Source organism: Sturnira hondurensis, unplaced genomic scaffold, assembly GCF_014824575.4.
Source record: "Sturnira hondurensis isolate 20B ecotype Veracruz unplaced genomic scaffold, ASM1482457v3 Scaffold0014384, whole genome shotgun sequence".
Taxonomy (NCBI): domain Eukaryota; kingdom Metazoa; phylum Chordata; class Mammalia; order Chiroptera; family Phyllostomidae; genus Sturnira; species Sturnira hondurensis.
In genome coordinates, this window is record NW_028087015.1 from 37,333,932 (window position 1) to 37,360,165 (window position 26,234).

General features: G+C 43.1%; 1 protein-coding gene across 2 annotated transcripts in view; it reads right to left on the reverse strand.

Moving 5' to 3' along the window:
- PRLR (prolactin receptor) overlaps window positions 1-10,120 on the reverse strand; it is a 152,963-nt gene extending 142,843 nt beyond the window's left edge. For both annotated transcript variants that reach the window (XM_037063155.1, XM_037063156.1), the window contains exon 1: window positions 10,050-10,120. The gene's annotated coding sequence lies outside the window, so the exon portion shown is untranslated. The remainder of the gene's footprint in view (window positions 1-10,049) is intronic.
- Between the last annotated feature and the right edge of the window lie 16,114 nt (window positions 10,121-26,234).

A 26,234-nucleotide genomic window follows, 5' to 3' on the forward strand; every position in this document is an offset into this window, starting at 1 on the left:
AGGTCAGGGAGGGGCAGGAGAAACGCTTCAGACAGGACAGGTCTACTGTTATTTTTATTGGCCCTACCCATCTGAAGGCTTCCAAGGCCCCACCTTCAAATTTGCTCCAGATTCCAATAGTGCTACCCCTCTGGTCTCATCCTGATGGGCCCACCCTCATCTCATGTCATACTCCTGATCAGCCACCCACATTCTCCCACGGCTTCCGGTCTCTCAAGCATTCTTAAAATGCAACGTAAAACACGCTACTTCCCTGCTTAAAACTGATTTCCCTAGAACACAAGGCTAGCTTCACCCCACGACTTCCAGGCTGCTTCCCTGCCTGACTCCCGACCGCCTCCTCCCTAAGGTCCAGCTGCACGGTTCTCCTTTCTATTTTCCGAACACGTCAAGCCTTCTCCAACCTCAGGGCTTTCGCTCTGGCTCTTCCCTCTGCCTGGCCTTCTCTCTCCCTGATCTCTGCACGGCCTTCTCTTTAAAACCAATGTGCTTGCTCAGATGCCACTTTCTCAGAGCAACTTGTAAGCCTCTTCAAAGCAGCCCTCATTAGACACTATTCTTTTCACCTCACTTCATCATTTTTAGAGCGCTAACTTATTCATTTTATTTTTCTGTTTCTCAATGGAGGCGTTCCCACAGCAGCAACAACTTCGTCACTCTCTCTCCAGCTCCTGTAATGCTCCCTGGCACAGAGTAGACCCTCCATAAACATTAGCCAAGAGAACAAAAAATTGCTGATGCCCGTGATGCTTGGCTCACAGCAGCCCTGTGTCCACATCCTCCCTGCAATATCCTTAACGACTTCTTGTCTTCTTCTAATCCTGTCATTTTAGGATCCAAAAGACCCCAGAAGTGCCTTATTCCCCGCCCCCCCCCCCCAGTTTGGTACAAAAACCTAGTGGCTTTTTGATAGTAATACAACTTCCTGGGAAAGGCTGGAGTCCTAGACTCAACGGGGCCCTGGATCATTTTTCTCAGATTGATTCTAGAGTCATTTCCCATATCCTAGGTTCTTCTAGATTTGGAGTGATCTGTAACTGGCCCTTCCCAAACTACAATTCATAGCTCCCCTAAGCCCATTCTGATGCTGGAAGCCTCTGCAACCCGACAGATTTGCTGGGACTGATAGGGTTTTATACATCCTAGTTAGTTCTAGTTGGTCAATTCACCTCATAAAGTCTACCCAGTGACAGTCCACACTGGAGAACTCGGCTTTACTTATATTTTTAACAAGGGTGTGAACAGGAATGAAGTTAATTGGCTTTAAAATGTCTGAGAAAAGAAAGCAAGGGTTGGTTAACTAAAGATCAACATAGCAACTGGCAAATTTAATGCATGGGTGGCAGGGAAACTTAATCTTTACCTTTCGATCACATAATGATCAAGTTTCAGGCAACCTGATTTCCAAAGTGCACGTATACAAACTTCTGTCATGAAGCTAGGCAGGGCCCCCCTGAGTGTGGGGTGTGATTGTACCAGCAGAGAGTGTTATGCTGGAAACCACGCTTTCTAAAGAGTAAATGGTGGCGTTGCTACCCAACAGAAATACGGTTTGGATGGTGCTGGGAACCTCCCTGCCTGGTTCCAGGAGTTGTAACCGACCCCATAGATAAGGCTGAATGAGCGACCTTCAGACTATGAGCCACTAAGGAGACAAAGCTTATCTCCCTGGCAGGAGTGCCTCTTCTGCTTCATCCATCTCTGGCCCCCAACGCTTGATCTGTTAGTCAATGACCAGTACAATGCCTCAGAGTGGGGGCAACCTAACCCAGACATAATCACTTGGGAGGCCCTCAAGGAAGGACTCGGGGGGCTGCAGCAAAGAGGGGGTGATGGACCCTCGTCCCCCGGCTTTGATGAAGCCTGAGTCTTCAGTTTGTCAGCCAGAAGTCTCTGAGAATTCCTTGGCTATCTGCCTCCTCTGGCTGACTCAAGCCTGAAAACAATGACAGAGGGCCATGCAGCCCTGTGCTGGGAAGGGCGGGCTCCCCGGGTGATCAGGCCTGAGAAAGGATATGTAAAATCCAGTGAAGCCTGCTTTGCTAAAAATGCTTAGTTAAATGATAAAGGCCCGGGCAGAAATTTGTTTTCCCAAAGTTTTGTAGCCTTTTAGCTGATAGACCCTGACTTGGAAGAAGTCCTAATAGTTCTTTGTATGCTACCTACTGCTTACTGCCTGACAATGATTAATAAGTTGTACCTGAACTCCTGTGCAAAAAAACCAATAAAAGCCTGTCTAGGCAAGGGTTGGGGGGCTCTCCCCTTGAGAGGGTGGCAAGGCCGTTCTGAGGCGCTCCCCCCTTGAGGGAGTAGCCGTGCCGTCCCTTTTCCAACACAGGACTTGGTAGTCCGTGTGAATTTGTCTTGACTTTCCATCCATAACGCCGCGGGCACTGCAGGCCAGTGCACACGTCAGGATGGTTCTCTGGGGCCCACGCCACCTAAAGCAAGAGATAGAAATAAGTAATTAAGATTTGGGTCTTAGCTGAGCAGTGAGATCAGCTCTTAATGACGCGCTAGGTAAGCACCAGAAGAACAGTCATAAACATGATGCTCAGAATTCACTCTTAGCATCTTGATACACGGGGTCTCTGGCAGAACCCCATCAGTGTATTTTTCAAAACGAAAAAGGTGATTGCACGTAAGGTGATTCTTACATGCAATCAGTGTGCAGGCTTGCTTTTTAGATATAGCTAAAGATACGGGAAATTGTCCTTCAATTGGCAACAAACTGCGAGACAGCGGAAAAGAAAATAACCATTTGGGGGTGGCACGAAACTGACCTATCTTTCGTCCTAAAGAGTGGGAAGCTTTTTCCCACTCCCCTTCACAAAGATCTCCCAGAGACTCCCAAGACATAACAAAGAATTCTTTTAAAACTCAGCTGTAAAAAAAATTGCTGAGCTTTCTCCTCTCTCTCTCTCTCTCTTTTTTTTCAGGTGTGTAACAGAAATCAATACCCAGTGATCAGAAGCTTCAGAGAGGAGAAATCAGAAAAGCTAAAAAGCTCTGGGATTAGGGAACCTTCCCTTGCCAAAGGGGTGAGACGCTAAGCTTTCATTCACTGGAATGGAAACTCACACAGGGAAACTTCACACAGGCTACGTCTAGGGCTCCTGCAGACCAGCAGCTGACGCTCATCATCACAGTGTTGGCAGCCCAGCCAGACTCGACACCTTTCACTTACTCATTCATTCATTGAAGAAATAAATTGCCAGGTACAGAATATTCTCTAATAGGAGACGGAGCACACTTTCTTTGAGAGCCAGATAAAATAGGGGGGATTTGGTGGCTGAAAATTCTAATCCCACCTTCGTTGCCAGCAAGCTCAAGGCCCAAGGCAAGTAATTAAACTCCATTGTTTAATTTGTAAAGTCGGAGAAGTGAAGAAAGATGATAGATTGCAATAAAATAGCTTCTGTTGGCAGTAATGGGCATGATCATGGTGCCGTAAAGTCCAGTTGATGCGAGCAGCTGCGAGACACCAGTTGCTTCACACTTAGCTCAGTTTCACTACAGGGCGCCCACGAATCACACGATGCACGGGAACGGGCAGCTAGCGACACCTCTTATTTACTACAGTCAAGTCGATGGAATCACTACAAACATTATCTGTGAATTAAAAGGGCTACATAGAAATATATGTGTATGTAAAATTTCCCCAAAGGCTGCACGTCTTGACTATCCACTGCGTTCTCTTAGAAAGATTACCCTTTTGATTTTATTTCCCATGATTAGGATCTAAAGACTTGGTGTTTCTGCTTCCTGATTTTCAGCTATAGCTTCACACTAGGATATTCTGTGGAATTCAACAACAGCAGCAGCAATACTCAGTGAGCAGAGTGAACAATATTCCTTCCCCCCCATTCCTCAGCTGGCAAAGTAAGAACTCTGGAGATGGGGTGGGGGCATCAGCAGTTTTTAAAAGCCTCCCTGATTGCAATTCTTCTTTTTAAAAAATATTTTATTTATTTATTCATTTTGAGAGAAAGGGGAAAGGAAGGAGAAGGAGAGAGAGAGAGAGAAACATTGACCCATTGCCTGTCACGCACCCCCAACTGGGGACCTGGCCTGCAACCCAGTCATGTGCCCTGACTGGGAATGGAACCGGCGACCTTCTGGTAGGCAGACCGGTGCTCAATCCACTGAGCCACACCAGCAGAGCTGCAGCTGTTCTTTTCCACCTCACCCAACACTCCACACACACATTTCCACATGCATGCCGCATGAGCACCTCTTCCTACTGGGAGAGCCCTCTGTCCCTGTCTCCATTTGTCTTTGGCTCAGCCTCCCATGCTTCAGTGGCCATCTCTCACTGTGTCTTTCTCAGTGTACTTTAGGGCTCAACGCGAGTTGCCTTTCGGAGTCTCCAAACTCTAAGTGTGTCATTCCTGTAACATTGAATGTTATCCTGCACTGTTCCTGATGTTTTATGTTTATGCCCAGCTTCCCAAGTAGGTAATGTGTTCTTGCAGAAGAAAGGACCTGGTTTCATGAGTCACTTATTGTCCCCGTGGAGTCTGGCACTGATTTCTCGGCTTAGAAGATGCTGAAAAATGTGTTACTGTAGATGCAGATGCATGAAAATTCACTCTTAGTAGCTTCTTACAGATTTAGATTTCAAGTAGAAATGAACAAACGTTACTTGTACTTTGCACAGAGCATCTTGTACAGTGTTTCAGCTGTAGCTGCAGGAAGGAGTCTCTCCTCGGCAGGCAAACGTCTACAGGCTATCAGTGGTAGCCAAGGCCCATATTTTTATGGCACATTTTTCCAGGAGCACTGGATGTGGCATTATCTCACCAATCCCAAGTTCTCTACAGGACTGTTGGAGGAAGTGGGGCGAGGGTAACACATAATCCAGTAGATAAAAGTAGAATCCAGGCTTCTGATACCTCAGGCCAGAGGCTTCCTCTAACAATACCAAAATCTGACTGCTTTCTCCTTTGGAAGAAATAAAACTACAGGGACAAATCAGATCTTCACTGACCTACTCAAGGGCCACTTTAGCTAGTGGACATTAGAAACCCACGTGGCCCTCTGTGATGTCCTTGGAGCAGCCCTTCTAGAAACTGGGGCTGCATCTTGTTCAAACTGTTTTAAGCAAAAGGACAGAGAGGAAGAAACATTTGTCACCACAGTGAGATGATTTACGTCATGAGCTTTGCACACAACAAGCTCTGGCTGACCCCTAGTCTGATTCTATGAAGCGCCATGAATGACAGAGGCATGGGACTGGGAAGTGATTTAAAGTTAAAACTATAAAGTCAGATTCAAAATGACCCTTTGGTCCTAGGGTGTTTGAAAGTTGCTTGAGTTTGCCTGAGTAAGAGGATGATGGGTGATGATAAATGCCACTATAGTGACATGATAAATTAGGCTACAAATTACCGCCTGTGCAGCAGAAGAATGACGTAGGGGGGTGAGCACAGAGGGACCTCTTTTTCTCTCGTTTACCGCGTCACCGAATAACTGAATTTGGGGACAGACTTGACGTGGAAACTGACTAAGAACAGAGACAAAGTTACTCGAGGAAGAAGGAAGAAGAATTTCTTATCACATCCTTTGTCAAATTATTATTCTATACCAGTGCCAATCAATGGACCTATAACGTGAGCCACAAGTATGATTTCATTTTTTTCTACGACATTAAAAGATTTAAAGGAAACGGATGAAATTAATTTAATATATTTCATCTAAAGCAATACATCTGACACATGATCATTCTAATATACACTCAACTGAGAAAGTTACAAGTTTTTTGTATGAGTTCTTTGAAATCCAGGGTGTGGTTCATCCTTTCAGCACATCTCAGTTTGGACTAGTCATGCTTCAAGCATCCTGTAGCCACATGTGGCTGGTGCTGTGCATTGTGACGTACAGATTTAGACACACTAGCTGGAATCTGGAGTATCAGATAGAAATCGCTGACAGATCAACAGCTAGCTACCGAACATACTTTCAATATTTTCATTAGTCCCTAGAGAAATTTTTCTCAAAATCTGCACGCTAGGTTAGCAAAAAGTTTTGGGCTTTGGAGCAAAACAGACTATGGGATTCAATTTCCAGCTTTGTCACCTGGGGCTAGCTGCATATTCTCTATGAGTCGTGGTTTATTCAGCTATTAAATCAAGACAAAAATACCTATAATTCACTATTGTTGAGGAGATTAAATGAGTGTAAAGTCCACAGCACAGCTCAGAATAGTAGAATAAGCATCGGAACAGTAATTCCCCCATACAAAACCCAACTTGATTTCTAAGGTGCCATTTCACTGTATTTGAGACCCTGCTGCTTCGTGTGCCCCACGTCTGGGTCTTTCCCTTGAGGTTTCTCCCGCTAAGGCAGCCCTTTCCCCAGGCCTTCATGGCCTGGCCCCTCTTATTATGCAACTTTAAGTTCAAGGGTCAGCATAAAGTACCGAAGGAAATCTTCTCTGGCTGCCTTATTTAAAGTTTTCTCCAAGCCTTGGTACACTCTGGTCTCCAGTCGCTCTTAACTTTCTTCATAGCATTTATCAATATCTGAAATTGCCTTATTTATATTTTTGTTCTCCTGCCTCTTATCTGTCACTGTTTCTGACAGCTTCGCAAGAGCCAGGACCTTGTCTGCCTTATTCAGAGCTCAACAAGCATGTTTTGAATGAATGAATGAATGAATGAATGAATGCTTAGCCCAGGGAGGTAAATGTAAATGGCAGCCTGACTCTAAAGGTAGGAGACAATGGAAACTCTAGAATTGTTTTTAACCTAAAAGAATTACTCAGGAAGTCACTGGCCCAGAGCCAGCTTCACGTGCCAAAGTTTGAGATTTGGCATCTTGAGTTTAACAGCAGGATTTGGGAAGGGTTGGGAATACTATTCCCCACACGTGGTTTCATCGTTGCTGCCTGCCAACACGCATCGCATGCAAAGTGTATGTTCACTCCACTTAAACCCACCCAGAATATTTGGTTATTCCTGCTCTTTAGAAGAACAGGGACCCAGTTGGTATGATGCAACTTTCCGATATGGGGAGCTTGGCAGCACCAGGAAAAAGAGTGTCAGACAGGCCTGGGCTTAGTTCCTAGCTTTCACCTTTTACAGCTATGCAGACTGGGCAAGTTATGCAAATTTTCGTAAGCCTCAGTTTCTCTGTAAGTCTTTAAATAATAATTTATACCCTGCAGTGTTGATATAAACATTCATTGGGGTTATGTGAGAAAAGGATTAGTACGGCTCAAAGGCTAAATGAATAGGAAGTATCGATATTGTCATCTTTGCATGCAAGGATGCTTTGCCTGAATATACTGATCAGTCTTTGGAATGGGTACTTCGAGGGCAGCGCACTTCATTTTAAGCTTGTAATCTTTCTTTCCCATATTTCTACATCATCCAATTTCTTGCAACTGAGGGGCCAGGACGGAAGGGAAGGAGAGAAAGAGGGAAAGAGAGAATTGGTTAAGTCTGTGCCAAGCTTTGAAAGATGACAGTGGCATTGCCTCTGTACAGGGACAGTTTCTGGTGCAGCTGCCGACGAACATAGCCATGAGACTTTGGTTTCCATGCCCAGCTGTTTGTAGCTATAGGCAAAAAGCTAGGTGTTTTGTGTTCAAGATTATGGGCCAAAAGAGAAAGAAAACAGGTTAAGAGTCCATGCCAGTCTGGACACAAGATATTTCACTTGCTGGCAACACAGAGTCCTCTGCTTGACGAAGCAGCAAACCCGACTCTGCTCTGAACCCACCACTCATCTTGAAGAATATTTAGACCAGAATTGATTTTACTCCTTCTTCTACTGACGTAAGCTCTATAGAAGAGATATTGCTCTAAAAAGCATGAAACCATGTAACACTTAAAATCTTACATTAATATTAATAATAGTAGTTTTTCATTGACTACACACCTGGCATTATATACTACTTCCATTCTCCTGTCAACTGTGCCAGAAAGGCAGTATTGTTCCCCATTTTACAGACAGAAAAAGTGAGGCCCAGAGAATCGACTCACTGAAGTGTGGGAGCCAAGACCAAAGCCCAGTCTGTTGGGCTGCAAAGCCCCACGTGTCCCCCAGTACCTCACAGGCATTGCCAGTGGAAGATCCAGGTCCCACAAAGCCTGAGTCCCTGGTCCCTGAAAGACGAAGGGTGGAGGTCCAAAAGAACACCATTGACTACCCTTATTACGCCCTGGGGAGCAAACGGCACTTCAGTTCAAAACAAAGTCTTGGCCCCACTGTCCCACACCCAGCTAGGTGACCTAAAGAGCTCTCTTTGAGACAGACAGCGACTCTCTGCAGGTGGCTCTCCAGTGCCATCTCTAGGACTGAAAACTCCGAGGATGAGGGTTAGTATCTTAGGAAAGTCACCAGGAGAGCTGGTAAGGGGGGGTTCCTCTGGAGGCAGAGACTGGGGGAGCCCTTGGGAAACAGTGCCCCGGGAGCTCCTGAAAGTAGGGCTTTCACTCTCAGGAACGAGGCTGCCTACAGATCAAGGGAAGGCTGTCATTACCACGGCTGTCCCAACAGCCACCAGAGGCTGCATGGTTGGTCTAGAGGGAGGTCTTCCAGGGGAAGGCTTCCTTTAGACAAGGAATGGTCACCTGGCTAGGTGACCATTTCAGACAGGGTCATCAGGGAGTGTCTGTGAGCCATCAGGGATCTTACGTACATTCCATAAGAACATTTCCCCCCACCCCTACCCTGGAAGAGGACCCATAGCTAATTCTCCAAAGGACCCATGACTGCCAATTTTAAAGAACCACTGAAATTAATTTTCATCTGCTCCTTCCTGGAACAATTTAGCACTTTTACCCCCCACACCCACATATATATGCACACATGTGTTTCACAGGAAACATAATAATTTCCTAAATATTGCAAAGAAAACTGAGGCCCAGAGTACATAGGAGTCTTGCCCAAGGTTGCAAGCCTGGGGCAGGGCTCGGATTAGCAGCACTCCTTTGACCAAGCAACATGAGGCTCAGGTGGGAAATCTTTGCCAGCCAACTGGATGAATGAAGACAAACACAACCCTCCAGATGGATACCGACGTTCAGCAACCTTTCCAAGAGCAACCATAGAAAACCCTATATTGCCTGTCATTCAGGGCAACGTGGGCTGCTTCCCGGGAGTACACGTAGAGGTCACTAAAAGGACTTGTTGGTACTCAAAGAACGAGAACTCCACCCTGCTGCTCTCTTGTCCTTTGCACCCCGCTCTGGCTCCTCCGGGCTTGACTTTCCGTGTCCTGTCCCTCGGCTCAGCCCAGCTCTCCTCTCCCCTCCGGCTGAGATTCCTGGGCAGGAGTCAAACCGCCTCCCTCCTGCTCCCGGGACGGGTTACAGTGGTTGCAGCGGTTACAGCCTGGAGCTGCTTACCTGCCACCATCCCGCCTGCCTTGGTGAGGGGGCGGGGAGGGGGGGAGTCCGCTCGGGCCTTCCTCCTTTGGGGTCTGAGCCGGGAGCGCTAACTTTTCCACCCGAGAGCCGAGGCCGCCGCCGCCGCCGCTGCTGCCGCTGGAAAACCCTCCAGTCCGCGGCCAACCCATCACCGCATCTGAACCCCCTGCCCTCACTTTTTTTTTTCAATTTGACGTATCTGACCTAAATCATTTACATTCTGAGAATTCCACAGTCATGCCGAAACTCATTCTCAAGGGTGCATCCGAAATTTTTTTAATTTTTAATTTTTTTAAATAAAGGCGAACGCGTGCAGTTGTAAAAGCTGGGCGGGAAGCGATCTTTTTAGTTCCTCTGAGAAGGTACCTAAACGCTGCCTGAGGTCAAAGCCAAACCTGTGTGGCTTTGCGAACCAATGTCGCCCCAATAAATTCAGTTCAAAGAAAAAAAAAACCGCTTTCCCAGCCCCTCCGCCCCCCGCGGCGGCTTTCTGCGTGCTGTTGAGCAGCCTGAGCCGAGGCCGCGCTCTATCTCCTCCCGCGCTCGGCCTCGAACCCGCAGCCCTGGCGCGGCGCCACCCGTGCCACTCGCTCCACCCGCGCCACTCGCACCACCCGCGCCACCCCTGGTCGCAGGCGCGCGCCGCAGGCTGCGCCCGCTGTAGCTACTCACTTTTGTCGGGGAGCAAAGTCTGCCATATCAGCCCGTTAAGCACTTCCAGCAAAAGAACACGGAGATCCGCCGCGTGTGAAGCTGTTTGGCCAACAACCAGTAAAATCCAGAAAGACGGAGAGGAGAGAGGCAGAAGGGGAAAGGGGGCGGGGGTGGGGGAGCTCAGCCCCGCAGACGCTGTCTCAGGATCTCAGCCGTGGTCCCACCGTCCCCAGCCCGGTGGCTTTGTGAGCAGAAGCTCAACTCGGTGCACTTGTTCACTCTTTCTTCATCAGGGGAGGAGTCAGTGTTGCAACATTTATGTTCCTTGCTGGAGGCAAAACAGTGATTTTCTTCAGCGTGCAGAATGTCCAGAGTCTGCCAGTTCTAAAGGTGAGAGAGGTGGTTGGGGAAACCGGAATGCAGCAAAGATGTGCGCAAGAAATGGCAGAGTCTCCCCAGATTGGTTTTGCATGGTCAGGGCTACACGTCTGCCACGGAGATGGAACCAGAAAATAGACAAAACAATAATAGAAATGGCTTAATAAATTCAGTGACCTCAAAGGTGATGTTCTCCTGACAGCCAAGATACGGAGTATCTCTGTGTCAGATATGATTTCCTTATTTCAGAATAACTTTAAACAACAGCTTGATAACATATGAGGGAAGCTCCCAGGATTTGAATTTCACCTTTCCTGAGAAGGAAAAGAGCACAAGAAAATAAAGTCAGTGACCCAAGGAAGTTTTGCTTTCTTTTTTGATACCACAAAGCCCAGACTTCCAGGGCACTGTGCTTATTCTCTGCCATGTGAGTATAACACAGAAACATTGGTAGTGCCTAAATAATCCATGCTTTTGTTGTTTTCCACAGACAAAGAGTCTATCTTTTCCAATAAGGTTGTATGTTTTTTTATAACAAAACTACACACCACCACCACGTTTTCTCTTGCAAAAGAAAAATACTGAAATAAGTAGCAGTTGCCTGAATCAAATATCCCTCAGTTGGTAAATTGCTGGTGTCTCTCTGATGTCATTAATGTTGCATGTGATTGTTTCATAACTAAGAGGGGCACCAAGAAACTATTTTAAGCAAAGGCTATTGAGTTTGTTGACCCCAAGAAGAAATATACCCGTGAAGAAGGACTCCTGGTGGTTAATTGGGCTCAAATTCATAATCAAAGTCTAGAAGGCTTTGCTGACAGGGGTCCCTTACTCATGCTGCACTGGAGGGGACAGCCACAGACTGGGGTCCTGCACTGAGGTCCTGCAGGCTGAGCAGATCATTATAAAGGAGTCCCTGGAATTCTCTTCCAACCAGTGGGCTGAGACCTGCCCCGTTTGATCAGAGTTGCACAGCAATAGCCTTATTGGTGTCTTCACTGCATCAGAGCAGTTTCATAATGACCCATCAGAACACATCAGAACACACGAGTCCAAACAGTTAGGGCAGTGGACAGTGCTGCTCAGACCAACCGGACTGTAAATTTGGATTCCTCGCTTACACAGATATGGAGCAATCAGGACAGGCAGGAACTTTCTCTAGGAAAGTGGGCTTTCCCTCTCCTCCAGAGGCTGCATCTGCTTGAGTGTGCAAACCGTCCACCGATAAAGTTTCCCCTTCCCCACACTCCAGATTGGAGTCACCTGTTGGCGTCTAGACTGGCAGCAGCAAACGTTCGTTGACAAGTTTCATCAAATATGTTATTGAAATACTAGGATTTCCCTCTTTAAATGATTGCCTCTCTGGAATAACTGACAAATGACATTCAACAGCAGCCACTTGCCAAGCCTGGGGAAGCCATTAAAAATCCCAGCATGCTTTGGTGATCCTTTTGGGCTGGAAGCCCAGAGTCACCTGGGCAAGAGTAATCACCTGATGCTTCCTGTTCAATAACATAGCCCTGTACAATTAAACCGTAGACTTCTTACCAATGGGAGATGCTTCTTTAATGTATGTTTACATTCCTTCACAGGTAGCTATGAAGGCATGCAACCCCTTTCCAATTTCAAAACCCCTGGGTGACATGGGATTTCAGTGGCAGAATATTTCTATATAATTTTTGCAAAGCAAAGGGTCATTTCATTTTCTGGAGTTTTCTAATCAGACTATTTGAACAGCTGGTGAAAAAGTACATCACTCTAGGTAATTCTAGACTGTCAGCTCTTGGAAGGTAGAAGCCTTGCTTTTCCCCCTTGTAGTTCCCAGTTAGCTGCAGGCAGCTCTACTTGTCTGTGCCTATGGCTTCCCGAAGGTGTGAGCGTGGTTGTTGAGGGACTGATCCACATCTCACTGGGGGAGAAGGGCCGGGCTGGCTTTGCACTGTGTTGGGCAGCCCACAGGCGCTGTCACTGCGCCAGCAGTGTTCGTCTCAGTCAGTTACCACGCCACGGCTGTGCTGAGATGAAGAAGGAAGTCCTCGACCTCTTTTCTCTGCCCCACGAGGACTCTGTCACTGCCTCTGTCTCTGTGTCCACACGCTCCAACCCCTTCACCTGGGTTCCCTTCCTGCGTGTCTCTGACATGTCATTGTCTCAGTGGATGTGTGTCTCCTTTTTCCAAGCTATTCCTCCAGCTGAGTCCTGGCTCCCATCCCTCCCACGTCCTCCAAGACTGCTCCATGGCTAGAGGCAGAGGAAAAAAGCCTAGCCTTTGGCATGGATTTTGGTCCTTACTATTCAGTTGGATTCCTGAAGCTTCCCTTGTCTCACAGTAAATTGGATGCAGTGATATATGCCTCAAAAATAACAATGGTGATTGTTAATCACCAATAAAGGGAATAATGATGGTGAAAGCATGTGTAAAGCCCCTGACAAGTAACAGAAAGCCTAGAAACATGGGGTCGCTTTTTTCCCTTTCCTTTTCCTCCGTCTTTTCTGTCTCATGTGCTCCTTCATCTCAGCCAACCATTTTGGTGGTTTTACAATTTAATTTGCTCCTTTCTTCACTTGGTAAACTTGGTGAACGACTGATCTCCCCTCCTTAGCTTCTCCAGCTCATTATACTCTCAGTGCTGTCACTCAGTGGCTGCAGCACACTCGCAGAGCTTCTGATTCAAGAGGTTTAGGGTCCTAATTTCTCTGTTTCTACAAAGATGCACAGGCAGGGTGGAACAAGGCTTCCTAATCGATCCTCTTTGCACCCAGCTTCCACCACTGCTGCTCAGCACCTGCCCCCTGGGCCGTGGCATCCCAGGCCTCTCTGCAGCATTCTGCACCCCTCATTCTCCCCGTAGGAAGCTCGCATTCCTCGGTATTCAGCTCCCCCCTGCCCCCAGTTCTCCTGTTACATTCCTACACTGGCTTCTGCCTTGACCCTTCTTTCTTCTTCTCTCTTAATGGGACGGTTTCATCAATGGTTTTTCAACTTTCTCCTTCAAGGGCTACATTTTCCCTCCTAAAAACCAGAAAACAAAAGAAAATGCTAAAAATACCAAAAGAGTAAAAAAAAAAACCCCACAATCCCAGGACTTAGAAAAAAATCTGTGTCTGTGAAGTAAAACAATAATCCTTCCAAATCACATGCATCTTCCTTCTTTTGTGGAATTCTGTCTCTGGAGGTGACCACCTGTTAACATCCTAACGCACATCTATTTTTTTTCCTACAGGGATGTAGTCGTGTTTCTGTATTGTGCATGCATAATTTTTAACTAAAAATAAAACAGTTTCTGTGACTTGTCTTTTTAAAGGTTGGTTCGGTTATATATTCTAGGTTACTAGGCATAGACTTAACCCATTCTTTTTAATGGCGGCCTGGTTTCTGCCGTTCTTCCATTGGCTGATCTTTGGTCATTTCAGTTTCCTATCGTACAAAGTGCCTCCCTGATCATCTTTGCTTGTATCTTAGAGTAGGTGCCTTAGAAATGGCATTGTTGGGTCAAAGAGAATGAGAACTAAAATTTTGATAGATCACTGCCAAATTACTCTTCAAAAATGTTGCAGAATAAAGACCTAGAAGTGAGCATACTCTTCCAGGAGTGGGAACATTTAAAATCTTTACATATACCTCCAGATTCTTCCAAAAATAATGATCAACATACACTCCTTCCAATGATGTTTTCTCCCATCCCTGCCAGCACTGGGTTTGATCAGTCTAACTTTTGTCAGTCTGTTAAGCAAAACATTGTCTTACAGTTTTTGAAATTTGTGGCTCCTGACTTCTTGCGTGGTTAAATTCATATGCTTATTAGTATCTGAATTTTTTCTCTCATGCTGTGACTTGAATCCTCTGTCATTTTTTGCATGTTTGTGTTTTTATTTATTTTTTTATTTAATTATTTTTCAAGTACAGTTTTCTATTACTCCCATCCTATCCCACCCCCGTGCTCGACTCATGTCTGTGTTTTAAAAAGATTATTTTTTGAGTTCTCGCATCCAATGACATATATTAACATTTTGTTAAATATATTATAAACATGTCTCTGTGTCTGTTGTGTTTCCTTGTTTTTATTTATGCTGTTTTACTGCACAAGAGTTTCTAGTTTTCTCCTAGTCAAATCTATCCATTTTTTCTGTCAAGGTTCTGGATTTTTTGTATTGTTTCTTTGCATCTACCATTGTCAAAGTTTTTTTGTTTTTTTTTACATAGACCTTTAATTATTTCAGGGATTGTTTTGGAATAATACATGAGATAAAGAATTAAATTAATTTTTTTCTGGATACATAGTTCATTATCCCACTACCTTTATTGAAAAATTTATGATTTCTCCAATGATTTGTAGTATTACATATTATACATTATATTTTAATGTATATTGGTATCTATTCTGGACACCATTCGGTTTTGTTTGGCATGCCTACTTGTATGCCAATAGTGCACAATTTTGATAACTATTATAAAAATAATATAATATCCATTACTATAAGCAACTTATCAAGGTGCCTTGGTGATGTGCACATCACCTTAAGGCACATCATAATTTCTTTTTATAATTTTCTTGATAATTATGATACATTCATTTTTCCATAAAGTTTTAGAATCAATTTTTCCAAATTAAAAACAAGATTTCTTTGGTATTATGTTACATTTATATATTAATTTGAAAAAATTGATACCATTGAGGCATTAATTTTTCACCCCCAGGAAATATATCTCTGTGGGTATTAAGGTCTTTTAAGACTATCTTTCAAATTTTAATTTAATCTTATAATGTCATTATAATCTTATTGCACAATTCTTTCTTTACTTAATCATACCATAGTATGAATGTTTAGGTTCCAAAATCTTTATATTTATTAATGTTACAATGAACATATTTGTGGAGCAATTTGCTTTCTAAGGCCTGTCCAGAAAATATCCATCCATGCACTATGGAAAATGGAGACATTTACTGAAGAAGACACAAGATGCAAGGACATAGGACAATGATATCTCAGTCTCCTTCAAAGTAGACACCTTGGGACCTCACACAATTGTCCTAATTGCCATAAGCTGCCCCATAGTATTTTCCTGAATCTCATCCAAGGTCTGAAATCTTTTGCCTTTCAGAGGTGGCTTTAGTTTGAGGAAAAGCCAGATGTCGTAGGTTGCCAAATCTGGGCTATAGTGGGACTCAGTTACCCGGGTGATTTGATTTTTTGCCAGAAAACTCTGCACAAGATGCATGAGCTGGTGTATAGTCATGATGAAGCTGCCAATCACAGTTGCCCGTAGCTGCGGCCCTCTGAATTGTCCGAATAGGGTCCACAGAGGAATGTTCAAGCTTAAGCAAAATCTGATGCAGATTCTTTGCTCCACTTGCTCAGTCATTTTGAATGCAACAGCCACACAGTACACACACTCACTCAATGGTGTCTCCTGCCCCCACTGACTAAGTACAGTGAGATTATCATTGTTCATGCATGTTCATTCCAGTCCACTCTCCTTGGCTGCCAGGTTATATCCATTTATCACAAGTCATTCATGTTATATTAACAATGGCTGGATTTTTTATGGGCAGACCTTGCATTTTCTTATTACTACAGCTTTGTGATATAATTGGAAATCATAAAGTGAGAGGTCTTCAGCTTTGTTATTCGTGCTCAGAATTGGCTATTCAGAGTCTTTTGTTTTTCTATATAATTTATAGAACTTGTTTCAATTTCTGTAAAAAATGCTTTTGGGATTTTGAGGAAGATCGTATTAAATCCATAGATTGTTTTGGGAAATATGAACATTTTAATGATAGTGAGTCTTCCCATCCACAAACATGGGATATCTCTCTATTTATTTGTGTCTGCTTTAATTTCTTTCAGCAATGTTTTATCATTTACCATGAACAAGTCTTTCATCACCTTATTTAGTAGTCATTTATTTCTAAATATTTTAGTTTTTTGATGCTGTTGTTAATAGAATTGTTTTTCTAATATCCTTTTCAGATAGTTTATTGCTAGTATATGGAAATGCAAGTAATATTTGTATGTTGATTTTGTATCTTGTAACTTTACTGAATTTGTTTACTATTTTAACATTTTTTGTGGAGTCTTTAGAATGTAAATGTGGAGTCTTTTCTTCATGTAAAATCATGTCACATTCAAATAGATAATTTTATTTCTTTCTGATTTAGATGCCTTTTATTCCTTTTTCTTGCCTAATTGTTCTAAGACTCCCAGTACTATGTTGAATAGAAGTGGTAGGAGTGGACAATGTTGCTTAGCTCTTGATCTTAGAAGAAAAGTTTTCAGTTTTTCACTATTGTATATGATGATACCTGTGAGCTTTTCATATATAAGTGTTATCATGCTGAGCTGTTTTTCTTCTATTCCTAGTTTGTTGACAGTTTTTTTTGTCATGAAAGAGTGTTGGATTTTGTCAAAACTTTTTTCTGTATCTGTTGAGATCATCACAGGATTTCAATCTTCATTCTGTTAACTGATTTGCATATGTTGAACCATCCTTGCATTCCACAGATAAATCCTTTTAGTGCGCTGTTGAATTGGTTTGGTAGTATTTTGTTGAGGGTTTTTACACCATTCTTCATCAGGGATATTATAATTTAGTTTCTTTTTTGGTAATATCTTTGTCCAGTTTTAGTATCAGGACAATGCTGGCTTTCTCTCCAAAATCTGTTAAAGAGTTTGAGAAGAATTAGTGTTCATTCTTCAAATATTTGGTACAATTCACTAGTGAAGCCATCTGATTCTAGACTTTTCTTTGTTGGTAGGTTTTTAAATTCCTGATATAATTTCCTTATTGTTGGTTTGCTCAATTTTTTTTATTTTTTCAAGACTTGCTTTGTATAGATTGTGTTTCTAGGATTATAGACATTTTTTGTAGGTTATTCAGTTTGTTGGCATATAATTGTTCATGACAGTCTCTTATGATCATTTTTACTTTTGTAAAATGTAGATGTACTTTTGTAGATGTACTGATTCCTCTTTCATTTCTGATATGATTTAGTTGAGTGTTTGCACCTTTTTCTCAGGGTAACTAAAGGTATGTCAATTTTGGTTATTAAAAACCACAATCTTTAATTTTATAATTTTTTCTATTTGTTCTCTATTCTCTAATTCATTTATTTCAGCTATAATCTCTATTATTTTCTGCTAACTTTGGACTTAGTCTTTTTCTTTATTTAGTTCTTTGTGTGTGGCTTAAGGTTAGGTTTTTAAAATATCTTTATTGATGTAGGTGTTCATCACTATAAACTCTCCTCCTGTTACTGCTTTTCTGCATTCTACAGTTTGTGTTTTGAGTTTTCATTTTCACTTGTTTAAATATTTGTCTTAAGCAATTTTATGATTTCTCTTTTGACATCTTTTTTTGACCCAGTGGCTGTTTAGGAAAGTATTTTTTAATTTCCACATATTTGTGAATTTGCCAGTTATCCTTCTGCTATCCATTTCAAGTTTCATTTCATTGCATTTTGGAAAGATGTTGGTATGAGTTTAGTTTTCTTAAAGTGGTAAGACTAGTTTTGTAACTAACATGCACTCTTTCCTGAGAAGTGTTACATGTGTGCTGAGGAGAATGTGTGTTACTGCTATCAGGTCAAATGTTCTGTACATTTCTGTTAGGTCTAGTTTGTCTATAGGGTTTTCTCATCCTTCGCTTCCTTGCCAATAAGGACATTTTGTCTGTATGTTCTACTCATTATTGAAAGTGGGTTACTGATGTCTGTTATTATTATTCTTTTGCTATCTATTTCTCCTTTCAGATATGTCAGTGTTTATTTTATATATTTAGGTACTCTTTTGTTGGGTGCATATGTATTTATAATTGTTATATCTTCTTGATAAATTGACCTCTTTATTATTATATAATGTCCTTTTTGTCTCTACTAAAAGTTTTTCACTTAAAGTCAGTATTGCTGATGTAAGTACGGCTATCTCTGTTTTTTTCCCTTATTATTTACTTGGAATACCTTTCCTCCTTTCATTTTCAGTCTATATTTGCTCTGAAATCTAAAGTGATTCTGTTGCAGATTGCATATAGTTGGATCTTGTTTTTAAAATTCATTCAGCCACTCTATGTCCTTTGATTGAGGATTTTAATTCATTTACATGTAAAGTAATTGTTGGTTGAAAAGGATTTACTAAAAAAAGTAAAGGATTTACTATTGATATTTTAACTATTTTTCTGTCTGTCTTATAGTTCTTGTGTTCCTCTTTGCCTCTCTTGCTGTATTTCATATTTTATTGATTTTTTTGTAGTAATAAGCTTTTCTTTTTTCTTTGTCTTCTATAGGTATTTTTTTGTGGTTACCATGAAGCTTCCATAAAACATCTTATACCTGTGAGTCTGTTTTAAGCGGATGACACCTTTAGTTCCATTGCATATAAAAACTCTATGCTTTGACTCACCCCCAGCACTTTAAGCTCCTGATGTTACAGTTTATGCTTTATGCTACTGATGTGGCAGCTTACATCTTTTTATATTGTGTATCTATTATCAAATATTTGTGGTTATCATTATTCTTAATACTTGTGTCTCTAAACTTTATATTGAAAGCAAAACTGATTTACGTCATTACAGTATTATAATATTCTACAATTGTCTATATATTTCTTTTCACCAGTGAGTTTTATTACTTTATATTTTTTCTTATTGCTGTTTAATGTTCTTTTATTTCAGCTTGGTAAACTCACTTTGCCATCATACAAGTTGCCAGCATTTAATTTCATGAAGGTGAACATAAAGTCAAACATTGAAAAGTGGCATTTAGTACATTCCCAATGCTTTGTAATGATCACCTCTATCTAAGTCCAAACCTTTTTCATCATCCCCAAAGAAGACCCCATATACACTCATTGAGCAATCACTCCCCACCCCTCTCTTTTCAGCCTCTGGCAACAGCTGTCTGCTTCATGTTTTATGGGTTGACTTTTCCTGCTTACTCCATATTAATGAAATCATACAATATGTGAATTTTTGTTCCTGGTTTCTTGCACACAACATACTGTTTCTTAAGTTTATCTGTGTTGTAGCATGTATCATTACTTCATTTCTCTTCATGGACAAATATTATTCTATTGCACACACATATGCCACATTTGGTTTATCTATTCATCCATTTGGGTTATTTTCAACTTTCAGCTGTTTTGAATAAATTGCTTAACTTTTGGCCCTCACTTTTTCATCTAAAAAGTGATGATAATAATTCATGTCTTCCAGGGTCATTGTCAAGGCTGGAGCTAATTCAGATCATGTGTCTGGTTCAATAAAAAGAAGCTATTATGAATATTTCACTTTTGGTGTGAGGCCAGAGGTAAAGAGATATTAAAATTGGCCCACAGTTGGTCTGCAGACAGAATGAATGTTAATATTTTTTAAACCAGTAAAGACTTATCAGTTTCTCTCATCTTACCCAAGAATTCTATCCATATTTGGGTTATAAATTTCATATTTTAGGTATTCTTACTTTTGGGATCATTCATATTTTTATTATCTTCACCTGTCCACTTTCTTTTAGATTTGTTCATTGATTTATTTTTTCATTCGTTCACCAATGAACAAATACCAGACTCAGTTTTAGGTGCTGTATTATAGCAGGAAAAAAAAACAGATTCATTCTGAGATCTCTTCCATGTATTCTGGTATTATTCATTATATTACATATGGTTGGGAGGAGAAGAGAGCTAAAACAAAGGAACAAATGAACCATAAATCAAGTGTAATATGCTCAGTAGCAAGACAAAACAGAGAAAGGGGATAAAGAGGGTTCCAATGAAATCTAAGGGTCCATGTGGCCCTCTTGGGTAGTGTAACGAGCAGCATACAGAATGAGAACCAGGAAGTGCATTCTGGGACAAGGCTCCTCCTCTGAGGAAAGAGGGAAGCTGTTGGAGGATTGAGCAGGGTGCCATGAAGTGACCTTTTTTTGAGACGGATCAATCTGCCTGCTGTCATGGAAATATACTACCAAAAATTGTCCTCTCTAGCCCTCTCCTTACTTCCTTTCTCTGAGATTATTGCCTTATAAGCCCTTCCTGAAAGTTCACTTTCCTGATAAAATCTTTCAGATTCAGTTTTGTAAGCTGAGGCCATCTCTCTCTCGTCCCTCCATCTCCCGATTCCTTAGGGAAGAAGGAAAATATTACACAAAGGAAGCGTTCACCACTGAATCTTCACCTTCTCAATAGCCTCAGGTGACAAGGACCTGTGGCTGGAGGCCATGACTTCTTCCTGGTTCAAACTGAAGGCTTCCTTGAGCCTTGTGTTCACTGGTGCCTAAGGTGTGGGAATTAGGAAAAACCTTAGCGTATTTCTAGAACAAGGCTGCCTTTCTGTCTATATCAGTGTTCATTTTCCCGAATAAATTTAGAAGCAATAAAGATTATTTTCAACTTTTGGTATCAGAAGTAAGAGTCAACAGATATCCATTTCTTCTGGGGATTTGGCTTTGGGAATTCTGTACCCGGGTTCTCCCTCCCCAAGGTCCCCCCAGTTTCTCAGGACAGTATGACATGGTAGGAAAGCACTAGACTGGGAGCCAGAGGTCTGAGTGTCGGTCTGGACCCTCGCTAAGTAGACAGGAGTTAGTGAATGGAGAGAGCAGGAGGGTAATAAACAGCATGAGCTTGGGAGTCAGACTAACCAGTTTGAGTGTCTGGCTCCACAATTTACTTGGGCAAATTACTGAACTTCTGTTTTCTCTTGTCTTCATTTATAAACTGGGAATGGTAGTTGCACCTGCCTCACAGGTCTGCTTTCATATGAAATAAGATGATTGGACTGTGCCTCCTCTCACAACCAAAATTAAGGACAACAAAAAATTAGAAACAAAAAAACAACCAATAGACAGAAAATTGAACTGTACGGAAGTCCGACAACCATTCATCCAGACCAATAAGAGGGGTGGAGTCAGCAGCTGGTGGAGAGGGGTCTTGGCAGGAAAAAGTGATGGTTAGCAGACCCAGGGTGCACAGGTGGTGGCTAGCAGACCCCGGACACAGTGAGGCGACAAGCAGATTCAGTGAGGCACAAGGCAGAACCTACACAAGCCCACCCACCAGGAACCAGCACCAGAAGGGCCCAATTTGCTCGTGGGAAGTGACAGAGGGGACTGAAATCTGAGAGAGCAGAGCAAGCGCCACTGTTCCCTCTCTGACCCCGCCCCCACATACAGCGTCACAACCCAGGGGCTGGGTTGCCCCACTCTGGTGAACACCTAAGGCTCCACCCCTTATACGTAACAGGCGCGAACCACACCTGCCCCCCCCCACCAAAATGGCTCAAATGCAAGAACAAATCGAAGCCACAGAGCCAAAACTTTTAAGCGACCAAGAGATAACCAACCTATCAAATGCACAGTTCAAAGCACTGGTGATCAGGATGCTCACAGATCTGGTTGATTTTGGTCGCAAGTTAGTGAAGGTCGCAAAAAATGAAGGCTACACTAAGTGAAATGAAAGAAAATGCACAGGAAAGCAATAGTGATGGGAAGGAAACTGGGACTCAAATCAATGGAGTGGACCAGAAGAAAGAAAGAAACATCCAATCAGAAAAGAATGAAGAAACAAGAATTCAGAAAAATGAAGAGAGGCTTAGGAACTTCCAGGACATCTTTAAATGTTCCAACATCCAAATTATAGGGGTACCAGAAGGAGAAGAGGAAGAGCAAGTGGGAAAGTTATTTGAACAAATAATAAAGGAGAACTTCCCCAATCTGACAAAGGAAATAGACTTCCAAGAAGTCCAGGAAGCTCAGAGAGTCCCAAAGAAGGTAGACCCAAAGAGGAACACACCAAGGCACATCATAATTACATTAGCCAAGATAAAAATGAAGGAGAGAATCCTAGAAGCACCAAGAGATAAGGGGACAGTCACCTACAAAGCAATTCCCATCAGACTGTCAGCTGATTTCTCAAAAGAGACCTTACAGGCAAGAAGTGTTGTTCAAGTGCTGGAAACTGCATTATGTCTGTGGGAAAGAGGGAGGGAGAGAGAGAGAGATGAGAGAAAATCATAGATGGGTTGCCCCTTCTAAACTTGCAACCTAGTTATATGCCCTGACCTGGGATTGAACTGCAACATTTTGGTGCACAGGATGACGCTCCAGCCAACTGAATGACCTGGCCAGGGCATAAGCTATGGCTTTTGACACATTTAACACATCGTGAAGCTAATTTAATGTGTCATGACCAGCAATAAGGGACAGAGAAAGGAGGAAGTACATCGCAGAGAGTAAGGACAAATACTGTTTTATACGTATTTCACTTCAGTTATTTAATATAGATATCATAATTACCAAATGAAAATAAAATAAAATATGCGAATTAAATTTATATTGGGTCCTGCATTAAAAATGTATTTTTCTGTCTAGGTGGTGATGCTTGACAATCACAGAGCCAATTTCTCCCTTTAGAGGCTGGGAGATCAAGGGCCAGGAAAGGGAAGGCTTTTCCAGGGAGGTCACCGACCTGGGCCTGGGCCAGACAAGACCGTGACACGATGGTGCCTCTGCATGTCCAGCAGCTGTTAGGCCTGTGGTCTCCAACCGCTTTAGTCCACAGCGCACATAAAGTAATCACTAAAATTTGGCAGCACACCCAAAATTGTGCTGATCTGACCAAAAATAAGTATCATTTTGATTTATTCACACCGGATGGCTATTGTTGTGCTGGCTGTTGTCATTTTTTTAATTTGACAGTCGAAGGAAAAAGAGGTCAGTGCCTGTGACTGACTAGTCAGGTACTGCATATTTGAAAAATTCTTGCAGCACACAGTTAAAGGTCGCTGGTGGATGTTGGCAATACAAATTATGAGATGAAGGCCTCCAGCCAGATCTCAGCTCAGAGTCTAAGGAAACCTGATCCTTTGTAAACATCTGAAAAGCAAGATGCAAACTGTGCCTGAGAGACTGGCTACCAAATGGTTTCAGTAACAGCGTCTACCTGCCAGGTTCCCTGCTCTCTCTGCGTCAGGATTGACTTACCTTTCCATCTGCATCTCGGCAGGAAACAGTCTTCTTAGGCACACCTGCCTGCTAGCTACCGTCAATGCAAGGATGGGGTGGGGGGAGACACTAAGGGGCCCTGTTAAAAGTGATTTTCTTTATTATCATTTAATGCTATTGTTTTCAGCTTGGAAGCAAGAGCTGAAATAACTTGCTCTGAGCCTGCCTCTCTTCTTGCTAGTCATTTATTCTCTCCTTCTCTTATACTTCCTACGTGGAAAGTCACGAGCCTAGGGCCTCTCCCTGGCTTTCCAGAAAATCAGTGCTTCCTCGTATTTTCATCTAGAAGGTGTTATGCAGATTTTCTCCTTAATCTGAAGGTCTTTGCTGGAGCCTAACAGAGACTCATGGTGAAGAGTCGCTGTGCAGGCACACCAGTGCTCTGCTCACTGCTGCCTTTCTTCAACCTCATGCCAGCAAGCGGTACTTGGGAGTTTTGTGAACTATGGTCCCAGCTCAGACTGTAGGTGCTATGGACCTCCGTTTAACTTCATCTCAAGGCAATCTGTGGCTATGGGTAGGGACTGGTTTAAGCATAACTCAAACGAAGCAAAATGAAAAAACCCACCAGTTCTCAGGGACCAGAGGGGTCCAGATTGGCAATTTTGGGGAGTGTAAACACTATCCCCACATGCTATTTTCTTCCAGATATTATAAACACATTGAGCTTCAACTTCCTGAGTAGGGAGGGGAGAGAGAAAGGAAGAATGTGCGGTATGGAGATAGATAGAGATAGATAGATAGAGAGAATGGAAGAGCAGGGAAAGGAAGAGAGGAGGGGAAAAGAAGGCAGGAGAGGAGAGATGATGTAACAGGGTGCAGCCAAGAGGGGGGCCCCAAATAGGGATTTGAAATGGGGTCCAGAACTCAGGGTGTCCGAGAATTATTAGAAAGATATATAAGATGTCCTCACCCCTTCCCTGCACAGGTGTGAGGTGGGGGTAGGGACACACGGAGCAAGAACAAGAAGAGGTGTTTTGTACAGCCACAGCTTTGCAGCTAACCTGTAGCATGGTCATTTAACATATTTATAACCTTTAACTGGTTGCACAGATATGTTAAATAGCTGTGACTATGCTTTGAGCCAGGGGGATGGAAGTGACTTCCACCCAAGTAACTGGTAGGAAACTCCCCCTGGTTACAGCACCTGCATGAGAGCTTGAAGATGATTGGCTCCATGCCATGGGGCCACACCTACCCAGACCCACTGTGGCAGCCTGTTAAAGCTGGAAGGATATGAGAGTGCTGGCAGGTGTAGCCGATTGTGGGAGGAGTCGGAAATGGGGCTGCAGAGGAGGATTGGCTCAGGATTTAAACCAGGGTGTGCAGCAGCCATTAAGAGGAGAACCACGTGACTTTGGCCAGAATGGGACCACCACAGCCGTTAAGGGGAGAACCACGAGGTTTTGGCAGAGTGGACACCCCCTTGCAGCTTTGCCAAGGAGAACCATGCAACTTGATCCTGGCTGACGACACAGCTGATGGTGTCAGGAGCCTGAATCTACTTCTTTTCCCAAGATATGGTACCCAGTTTAGGGCAGGGGGAGAAGGAAGCACTGTGTGCATCTGTGGGTATCCTAAAGGACTTTGATTTTTAACGAAGACATTAGGTCACTACCTTAAGTCTGTACAGCTTTAAATAAACATTTCCTTTCCTTTTCACAAATCTCTGGCATTGAGAGACATCTTTGCTCTGGCGGCGGACAATGCAAACCTAGTGGGGGTCCTTTCGGTAATAGTATATCATACACCCCTTGGTCCCTGTTCTGTAACAGTGAGGTGAAGAGAGCAGAGAGGAGAGGAGGGAAAGTGGGTGAGAAACAAGTGTATTTGTTTTTCTTAACGGTCCTTGCTGCTTTTCAGCTGTTTTTTTTTTTCAGTCTGGGAACACTGGCGAACCCTGCCACATGCACGAGTTCTCAGTCCCTGCTTAGTTTTGTGATCGTCATCCATCCAGATGCATCAGGTCCCCCAGGTCCTGTGGCGGGTGCTTGGGGCAGGAGGTGGGGCCGTGGGAGCAGAGGCAGGAGAAGGGATGTGAGTAGTTTCCGAGGCACTGAACTCTTGTCACTCCCTCTCTGAATAAATCATCAGCCCCTCTGGCCACTTAGTTAGAAAGTGAGAGAAGAGACAAAAGCCACGAACTTATCATTTTATCTGCTGTTCTTTCTTTTTCTCTTTAATGTTAAAGAGAAGGTAGATTCTTTCTGTCTAACATATGGTGCACTGAACAAGCTGCTTCTTTGTGGAGTGAGAAAAGCCACCAATAGGGCCGAGCGGGATGGAGTTACGGGGAACGTTTGGCTGGCTGCTTAGCAGCTCCTGCCAAAGAAACTGGCCAGTGGCTTCGTCTGGTCCTTCTCAGTCACTCTCCCACACCGGTGGCACTCCTTTATTGGCTGAAATCGTGAAACCAACTCTCACTCCAGATGGGAGGAAAAGGGCAAATATAGAGAATTTCCACCTTGGAATTTATAACTGGGGAAAGAGGTCAGCTGGCCAAATGGCAGAGTGTTTTCCCTTTTGCCCCCCTCACCCCGTCTGCTGCCAGGGAAGGCAATTCACAGAAGTCATATGTGCCAGGGCTTCTTTTGTGGGCAGGATGTGGTTGCCAAGGCAAACACATCACTCTGTACTCAGACTGAAAGGCAAACAACATCACTGGATGTTTATATAATAAGGCAGACCTTAGCACTGTCCATGGGGATTCATGGCAGCCATCCTACCCTTGGAATAAAGTGATTTGTGTTGTGTGCTTTGTGATCCCTGACAAAGAAGACACCTACTAAGTGGGGCCCCCAGTGACTGACTAGGCTCAAAATTTGAAAAACAG